This window comes from Aythya fuligula, chromosome 3, assembly GCF_009819795.1.
Source record: "Aythya fuligula isolate bAytFul2 chromosome 3, bAytFul2.pri, whole genome shotgun sequence".
NCBI classification, from domain to species: domain Eukaryota; kingdom Metazoa; phylum Chordata; class Aves; order Anseriformes; family Anatidae; genus Aythya; species Aythya fuligula.
In genome coordinates, this window is record NC_045561.1 from 71,942,621 (window position 1) to 71,951,652 (window position 9,032).

Genomic DNA, 9,032 nt, shown 5'->3' on the forward strand with positions numbered 1-9,032 from the left:
GGCTTCCTTTGTTCGCTCGCAGAACTTTGTTTGAAGCCCGCTGCAGCGTTCCCACTGCCTTGCGGTGCGATGAGCCCACGCGGCCAGGAGACGGGCTCAGGGGAGCCGCAGGGGTCCCGCGGGTGGGACTCACATCCTCTGCATTTCGAGCCGGTGGCATCCCTCCTGCTCACCGCTCCTCTTTGGGGAGACCAGACGAGTCAACCTGAATGAAAAGGGCTTCCACCAACACACGGGTTTGTCACCTACAATCGTCCTGGGCTTCGGCCACAGCACGCCACAGACACTGGGGGGACAAAACCCCCCGAGCCCGCGATGCGCCTGTGCGGAGGGGCTGCTGGCTGCCAGCCGCGGGGAGGCTGGACGGCAGGATGTGGGAGTCACGGAGCTCGCACACAGCGAGGAAAAGCGACAAGGTCCCCGAGGCGTCCCCAGCGCCCTCCTCCCGGCCCCGCAGCCTTTTATTTCGTGCTGGGTGCTGGGGGGGGGGTGGTGGGGATCGAAGCGGCGATGCCGGGGGCTGCGGGCAGGGGTCCCCCCGCGGCTGGGCGCACAAAGGAAGCCCCGCGCCGCAGCATCACCCCCACCACCTCCTCCTCCTCCTCCTCCTCCTCCTCCTCCTCCTCCTCCTCCTCCCTCTCTTACCTGCGGCGGCTCCGCTCCCATCCTCCTCGCCCCGCTCCCCGCTGCCCCCTGTCCGCGGGCGGTGGCGGCGGCTCCCGCTAGCGCTGCGCAGAGCGGTGCACAGCCGGGCGGAGCCCACCGAGCACCGGGACGGGGCTCTCGGGGCTGGGCGGGGGGGTGGGAGCCGCGCTGTCCCCGCTCCGCTCCGCTGTCGGTGCCGCTGTCGGTGCCGGTGCCGCTGCCGGTGCCGGCTCCGCCCGGGCGCTCCCCTCCCGCCGGGGCTGCTGACAGATGGCGCAGCCGCCCCGCCGCCTCCCCCGCCCGCCGCGCCCCGCCGCGGGGGCGGAGCGAGAGTGGCAGCGCCGCCGGCCTATGGGAGAGCGCGGCCCGCGGCTGCCGCTGCTCCCATTGGGCGAAAGGGAGGGGAGGGCGGGGAGAGCGAGGCCGCGCCTCAGCGCCCGCTGGGTGTGGGAGGGGGGCGCGCAGCGCAGCGCCGCCATCTCCGCACCGGCTGGTGGGGGTCGGGGGGGATGCCCGGGGATGGAGGGGCTGAGGGATGCAGCCTGCCCTGGTGGGGAGAGCAGCCTCAGGGAGGCTGGGTTTAGTCACAGAATCACCTAGGTTGGAGGAGACCTCCACGATCACCCTGTCCAACCCCTAACCAGCCCTCCACTAACCCCTATCACCGAGCTCTGCATCTACACATCTCCTAAAGACCCCCGGGGATGGTGGCTCCACCGCTTCCCAGTGCCCAACAACCCTTTCAGTGAAGCAGTTCTTCCTAATACCTCACCTGGTATCCATAATTCTTGGAATCGGTGGTAGCGGGTGGGAAGGGAGCGGAGAAACGAAGCGTGTGGAGGCTCTCAAGGTCTCTGGTTCTGTGCTAGGTGCTGAGCGTTTCAGGTGGCCACGCTGGGCGTTGCTGCGACCTCGCCATGGCCATCCTCAAGGAGATGCGACCACTGGCTCCTCACCACAGCCAGAAGCCGTCGCCGGAGCCTTGCACAGTGTCCAACACACGCAGGCTTTGCTGCCCTCGAGTCGCAGTACGCCTTGCTCCACAGGCAGGTAGCAGGGCAAGGTGTCCGTACACTTTGTTCCCTCCCTGTCCTCGGCGATGCCGTGACTCCTCCCGGCGTTGCTCAAGGTGTTTGTGTCCACCGAGAGCCATGTGCTCCAGCTTCAGGCGCCTTCTCTAAACACAGCCCTGCATGTGACCTTGGATGCTCCGGTGTTGGCAGATTGGCACATCTCTCTGTCACTCATCTCCCAGGGTTTGGAGAACTCTTTTGCCTTAGCACTGAAAAAAACATCATATTTTAGCCTTCAGCAAGAACACATGTAAAGTACGGATGCAAACAGAAGCTTAATAAAACAGCTTGAATTAGGAAAGAGATCTATAATGGAAATATCCAATAAATAAGGTTTACCTTTCTCTCTTCCCCAGATTTCATTTTTGTCTGCTCATAATTAACCCAGAGAATAATTTCATCCTGATGACTTGATTTCTTGATGTTTCTTGATTTCTTACAGTTTTATATGTATATATGTTCAAGTGTAACCTTGTTTTCTATCAGTACACACATAGCCGTGTGTTCACAGCAAAAACATTTCACCTGCCTGTGTAGGTGACAGTGAAAGTTGTGTAGGTGACTCTTGACCGTAACGTTTCAGGACCCTAAAGAGTTTATCCCACTAATTCATATTAGGGTGGGAACTGCAAAAGAAAGTGTTACTCAAGTAATTTTATTTTAAATCTGATTATAGATGTAAAAGCAAGCATAATTTTCGGGCTCTTGGGCAGCTTATTTTCAGTTTCCCTAAAAATTTTTAGTCTTTCCATGTACAGTGATATACTTTTTATATTTTATCATATAGAAGGTACAAACAGCACAGGAGCAAAAATGTACAGGTCAATTGAAAAACCAGTTTTTGCTTTGCATCCTGGTGGGTACTGACATGAGTAGAGTAGAGTGGTCTGGCTCACCTTGTCCTGGAATCCCGATCCCGTCGTCTCTGAAGTGCTTGGGATTCATCCACCAGGCCAGAAGCAGCAGCAGCAGCTCTGGAAGTGCACAGCCTCTGACCAGAGACCAGCCTCAGCAGAGTATGAAGGGAGAGCAGAATTACGGGCTTGCAGCTTGGAGACTATCAGGACTGCAAATGGTGCTTCGATATCCCAGGCTCTTCTATATATATATATATAAGTGCCTGTTTTTACAAAAAGGTGCATTTTTGCATGCCCCAAATTTATCCTTTTTAACAAAGTCATGAGTAATCTTAACTCCCCACAAGTCAATAGATGTTTATATTTGTGTGATCATAGGCATCCGGGAAATTAATCAAAGAACCAGATGTTCTTCCTGCAAGAGATACAGGAAAAAAAAAATGTACTTAATTTATAATCAAGCAAGTGAGAAAAAACAATATGTGTCCAAAACTATGGGTGCTCTTGCCAATGAAAAGCAGAATGGCACAAAGGAGAAAAAAGAGAAAAAGAACAGCCACTCTTTTTTGAGCCAAACCAGACAGTAACCAACTGATCAATGAAGGCAGACCAAAACAATATCATACATCAGCCACAGAGCCGCTGGAAGCCGGGGCAGATAAACTGGCTTGGCAGCATGCCGTAGTAGAAAGTCTGACGCTCTGAGCTAGTACAGCTGAAGAGGAATGAATGAGGTGTAGAGTCAGAAAGCAAGTCCTGGTAGTTGGAAGCATGGGAGGAAGCCTTGGGTTTCCCCTTTAGGGAAGCTGCAATTTCTTTAGGATCATAAAGACTAGGAGAGTTGCTGGGAGTTCCCGTGGACCCGTGGCAGAGGTTAGATGTGCTGGAGCATTGCCTCCTAAGTGGGTGAAGCCATCTCTTGCACACAGCAGTTCTTCCTGAAGTTATGTTCTTTGGCCTTCACCACCCTGTTCTGATGATGTCAGTGCCTGCCTTCAGGAATCACCTGGAAAATCTGACAGGCAGCCTCCCAGATAAACAAAAGAAATAATTAAATGTACTTAGAGAAGTACAGAAGAGGCTTTTTACACTTCTCTTCCTCAAATTTTATAACCATCTTAGCTTAGAGCCTGTAATGCTGCTGGCTCCCTGGGGACACCTTCCTTCAAGTGACCTTTCTCCTCATTCCAAACTACTTTCTCCTTTCTCCAGACTCACCTTCAAACACTTCATCAGTAAAATTTTCAAATAATGTCCACTAAAATGCTTCTTCTTCATCAGCCTGTATAGAAAACATGAAAAATAATGTCAAGATCTTAGTTCTGGAAATAGTTATTTGTAATAAATAATGTATCAGGATTTTCCCTTTTCCTTCCCATTCTGTGCTCCTGTCTTCTTGCAGAGTAAGAAAACCCCATGCCATTTTTGCAGTTGAGCGACATGAAAATCATGGAGCCTCATTAAGATTTACTCGTGTTATTAATTTAGCTCCTGGGAGCGTGGTACAATAGTCACAAAATGAGACACTATTGCATTGCTGCCTGGAAGACTTCTCAATGAACAAGAAATCAGGAATAGGTGTGAATCTATGCTGAATGAACGATAGCCCCAAATTGTCTGAAATGTAATATTCTGAGAAGTAAAGCATGCTGAAATTTGTAATAGCAGGGAGATGTAAAGGTAGCCCTTTTGAAGAACTACACAGGACATCAGTTCAGTTCTCTTGGATGTTTCAAACTCCTGTTTGTAAAGCCAGGCTGCACCAAGAGCAAAACACTTTTTTTTTTAAGAGCATTACTCTGTGGATTCTTCCAAGCTGTAATTTGAAAAAATGAGAATATAAGAAATTTAAAGAGATCTCCAAAGAGTGTTTAATTTTACAGTGTCTTTTTTTTTTTTTCATGAACTTTTTGATTGGTGCTACCTTTCAGAAGGATAACCAAATGTTATCTTCAAATTCCTCATTCAGAACAATGCACTGATCACAAATAGACTAAGAGATCACTAGTCAGCTTCACCATTTCATATATTCTCTTATGCTTCCTCCCTTTTTACATTATTAACTCGGTAACACTACCATTTGTTTTGGTTTTGGTTGTGTGTATTTTGCCAGCTATAGACAGCTATAGACTGCCATGTACAGCATATTATAATAATAATTACAGAGTAGCGGGGAAAAAAAATGATCAGAACTTGCCTACAGTATTTTAAGAGGCTGACAGTATTTGCCTGAAACATCCCACTGTGTTTTCAAGAGTTGCTTCGGCTGGGGAGTGCTAAATGGGTCCTGCTGACTCACTGCTGATTACTGCAAGGGTATGTTGAGGTGGCAGATCTGGCTCCCTGGGGACACCGTTTCCGATGTAGGAACAACAGCCTCGAAGTGGAAGGGAAGGGTTTGAGCTGAGCTCTTCATCCTCCTCGTGAATCCTAATAATGCAAATAATGCACTCAAACCGAAGGAAGGGAATTGGCAGGGGCTTTGCATTTTGCATAATATAGAGAGCAGGTCGACAAAGGAGACTCGATCACGACTGTATCTTTAAAAAATAAACAGAAGAGGCCTTCCTTACTGCTGTATAGTCTAATCTTGAATGTTTATACCAGTCTTTTTGTATTATTGTCTTACAATGTCTGTAAAGCACAAGTTGGAGGAGGTGTTTCCTCAGACACTTCACAGACGTTTTCCCAAGCCAGCAAACCAGGTGCTAAACTGTAAAAATAACATCTTCAAATGGGATCATGCAGTTTTTGAAAGCTAAGTTTCTGTTTATGAGGTTCGGATGTGTTTGTAGCCTGTGTGGCTACACACAGACATGGGGGGAAAAAAAACGATGTGGAGTTTCCTAGGGAAATCCAGAAATAACATTAAAATATTAACTGCATCTTTTCATAACTTTCAGACTTACGAAAAGTCAGAAAAAAGTCTCATTTTAATTACTCAAGTAAACATTTTAAACTCTCTGTGCTAGTTCATAAAATGTATTGACTTTCAGTAAAAATATATATATATTTTTAATGACAGTGAAGAGCCCGTGGGAGAAGAACACTGGGAGCAGCAGTGCATCCATAATCCAGCCAAGAAAGATATTAATTCTTTTATGGGGACAGTATCTTTTGGAAGATACAGGAGGCAACACGTATATTGCATTACATGATTTTGTGGAAATGAAGAACAGTTAATACAATTAAAGTTGCGTCATTGTTTTTCTGCTATCAATATTAGCCCCGTGCTGAGCACCAGAGGAACTCTGGGAAGGTTGGCTTTCAGTGGTAGAGTAAATCTGGGGCAAAAAGCCCAAGTTTATTCTTAAATTTCTTAATTTGCTCAGAGACTAATCCGATAGCAGATAAATTGCACACGTATACTCTGTCTCCCCCAAAATAGGCCCATGCAGGACCTTGTGATTCCCAGGAGGATGTACTTTCCAGTCAATTATCCCCAAATACCAAAAAATCAAACTCTTTCTTGTCTCGTCTGTCTCCAAGCCACACCGTATGACAGAACTAAAACAGCATTCTTCATGTCTGAAATGCACGTTTCTAAGTATAGCTCACCCCATATGGGTTCCCTTTACCCAAGGGAAAACTTTTACCCTGATTTTAGTGCTTTTATTCCCTGCGTCTAAAATGGGGATAACAATATCTGCTTACTTGTGTAGTGTGAGGATGAATTCCTATTTGTAAAAAAATTAAAATATTTTGGGAAGAGTGTATTGCTGAAGCTCATGAGGAAATTCAATAATTTCATTTCCACTGTGGGACAAAATTTCTGCACAGGGAATATTATGGGCTGCCACATCCTGAATTAGAGGAGAGCAATATTTCTTTTCTTTAATCCTTTTGGCCATTATATCACCAAATTAGTCTTGATTCTTTGGAAAAAGCCCCACCGTCTTGTGACTAACAACTATATTCGCTCAAAGAAGTTAAATAAACTTATGTAAGGAGCCCAAATTCTGGCATTACCCAACTGTTGGATGCCTGACCTTCCACTTCTAATGTTCTTTTAATCTATTTTTTGATGCAGTTTCCCAGTGTTTTGGTTTTAGATTTTTATTTATTTATTTATTTATTTTTAATGGTAAAGTAACCCAGAGATATTTCATATGGAAGTAGTCTGGTTCCATATGTATCATTAGCAGAGACGTATGCTAATGAGCCTATTAGAGGGTTGGGAGAGTTGTTAGGCTGCTTGCACTCCTCCTCCTGGGTGCTGCAGTTACCACCCAGAAGCAATGGGCTGTCATCATCCGTGTAGGTCAGCAATTAGGAAGGTACAAAGTGCATGTTTCACCGGCGTGTTTCCAGCTTTCTGCTGCCAGTGGAGCACTGTGCCACAGTTTCAGGCAGAGGTCCACCTTCTCACAGATCCTCTTGCTCACCTTCTTTCCCAAATCCACCCCTTTCTCCTCCCACTCACAGAGGCTGTCTTCACTCTAGTGCCCCGTCAGTGCAGCCTGTCCTCTGCCTAGGGCCTTGAAGCACTGCTTTACTCACACTAACCCTATTTCTAATGATGCACCGTGGACTGGATTCCAAGTAAGGATTAATAAATCTCATTTGCTTTCAGCTTATTGATAGGAGCCTCTCCTGCTGCTGTTATCTCCAAGGAGAACTCATCGAAGCCAGCAGAGTGCTCGTCATACTCTTTGCCCGCACCACGCTGCTGGCACCTGCAAACGGATGTGATTCAGCGCGACTCTCCCATGGAACAGCCACCACCTTGGCAGTCGTCACGTTTGCATCCCTGTGGGCTGCTCTTGTGGAGCTGCAGGTTTGAGTTCCACCACCCTCGTTTTGCCTGGTTCTCACCTTCTGTACTATCTGGAGTTGGCTATATTGTTGACAGTATCAGAGTGAATGTGCACCCTCATAGGCTTCATTTCTAACTAGGTCATTTTTGTTTTTTTTTTTTTTTCCTTGGAATTTGTAATTGCATCCATCATTAAGGATAAATTCTGGATCTTTCAACTAAAGAAACAGCCATAATCATGGCACCACGCCACAGCTGCCTCTACGCAGATAGACTGTGCTCATAATGTGGATATTCTCTGGCTTGCAATGGAAAACAGATACAGGATGTAGCGAAGCCAGACAGAAGGAGGAAAAAAAATAAAATAAACCCAGCCACACAGCACTCTGCAGCAGACATGCAGCTGTAAGATGAACAGAGGTTTTGGCACTTAGCGATGTGTCCCCTGGTGAAGTCCTAAAAAAGTCTACGAGTGCTTGTACCCAGAAAGAGTATCTGCTCAGCGCATGCAGTTGGAAGACTGGAACAGATGAGCATCTTGCTGAACAGTTCAAGATTCATGTGATTATCAAATCTTAAAGGACTTAACTGCAAGAATTTTAAAACTTGTTCTTAACAAGCCTACGAAAGCTGGAGAGGCATAAAGAAAAGGTGCAGGTTCCCAAGTAAATGCGAGGTTAAAGGTGGAGCAGAACTAGAATTATCCATCCACCAAGCAAAGGAATTAAAAGATAAAAATGTACTAATCTGAATGCAAATAAACAAATGGATAGTCATAAAAAAGGGAGAAAAATAAAATGCAAAGGGAAACACGAATAATCTGAGGCATAATAAAGAGTGTCCTGCATGAAGATTTTGAATACAATAATTGTGGAAAAAGAATCCATTGAGTTAAAATGTACTGATAAAAAACAAACAAACAAAAAAAAACTATGAAATGACTTATCAAGGAGGCAGGAACAGACCGAGATTTTGCAGGCTTATAATATTAACACAGTGCAAAGTCATGGAAAATGAAATCCTCCTGTATAACTGGTGACGCAAATACAAGATGGCATCAAAAACAAATAAGCAAACAAAAAAATCAACACCGGAAACTACCCCAGATCAAGCCCAGTGGTACAAATGGAAACAAACAAACTGACAAACAAAACAAACATAGAAAAAAACTCAGTACATCGGGTGCCAAACAAACACTAAGGCAGTAGTAAATATGTGAAGCTACAAAGACTTCCTCAGCGTAGCCTGGATACAATGCAGCCAGACAAAGCCAACTGGAGTGCTGTAATGGTGGCAGGATGTCATAACTTGCAGGCTGCCGTCACTATTCCCTGGAGTCCCTCAAGGGTGAGGTCAGGAGTGCTGTAGTGTGTGTCACCATGTGAATGACTGTACCCACTCAGGAAGGATAAGCATCTTTCCTTACGTATCGTGACTGCATGAGTGCGTGAATGTTTCACTGCACCCTTCCCTTGCACACTTACCTACCAAGCAGGATGCTCCTTGTTTTCAGATGCCTGTCCTTTGCTTTGCTTCAGTGCTTCTTTCATTTGAGAGCTTAGAGGAGTTGGCTGGTAATCAAGCTTCCTTTGCCCCAAAACACCTCTCACATGTTCCTGAAGCACTTGCATGTGTGGCAAACAGGGAAGAGCACTCAGGTAAGTCAGGTGGCTCCCCTGCAATACTCTTGCCTCATGTAGG

General features: G+C 46.4%; 1 protein-coding gene across 4 annotated transcripts in view; it reads right to left on the bottom strand.

Moving 5' to 3' along the window:
• Window positions 1-856, bottom strand: part of FYN (FYN proto-oncogene, Src family tyrosine kinase) — a 128,163-nt gene extending 127,307 nt beyond the window's left edge. Inside the window, exon 1 of one of the 4 annotated variants that reach the window (XM_032185809.1) lies at window positions 646-856. The gene's annotated coding sequence lies outside the window, so the exon portion shown is untranslated. The remainder of the gene's footprint in view (window positions 1-645) is intronic. The other 3 variants (XM_032185807.1, XM_032185806.1, XM_032185810.1) reach the window with 3 other exon arrangements.
• Window positions 857-9,032: the final 8,176 nt, after the last annotated feature.